This window comes from Rhinopithecus bieti, unplaced genomic scaffold (assembly GCF_001698545.2).
Source record: "Rhinopithecus bieti isolate Rb0 unplaced genomic scaffold, ASM169854v2 scaffold_25867, whole genome shotgun sequence".
NCBI classification, from domain to species: domain Eukaryota; kingdom Metazoa; phylum Chordata; class Mammalia; order Primates; family Cercopithecidae; genus Rhinopithecus; species Rhinopithecus bieti.
The window spans coordinates 1-240 of record NW_016888618.1 but is presented as its reverse complement, the minus strand read 5'-3'; the positions used below and the strand labels follow the sequence as shown (position 1 = coordinate 240).

The 240-nt window shown below is 66.7% G+C and overlaps 1 pseudogene; it reads left to right on the top strand.

Annotated features, from left to right (window-relative positions):
* The first annotated feature begins 4 nt into the window (after positions 1-4).
* LOC108525872 (zinc finger and BTB domain-containing protein 45-like) lies at positions 5-233 on the top strand (annotated as a pseudogene).
* Positions 234-240: the final 7 nt, after the last annotated feature.

Here is a 240-nt window from a genome sequence, read left to right as displayed (position 1 = left end):
GGGGGAGAAGCCGCACCAGTGCGCCGTGTGCTGGCGATCCTTCTTGCTGCGCGACTACCTGCTCAAGTACACGGTCACGCACACCGGCGTGCGCGCCTTCCAGTGCGCTGTCTGCGCCGAGCGCTTCACGCAGAAGAGTTCGCTCAATGTGCACATGCGCACTCACCGGCCAGAGCGCGCCCTGCCCCGCCTGTTGCAAGGTCTTCTCTCACCAGGAGCTGCTGGAGCGCCACCTGGCCG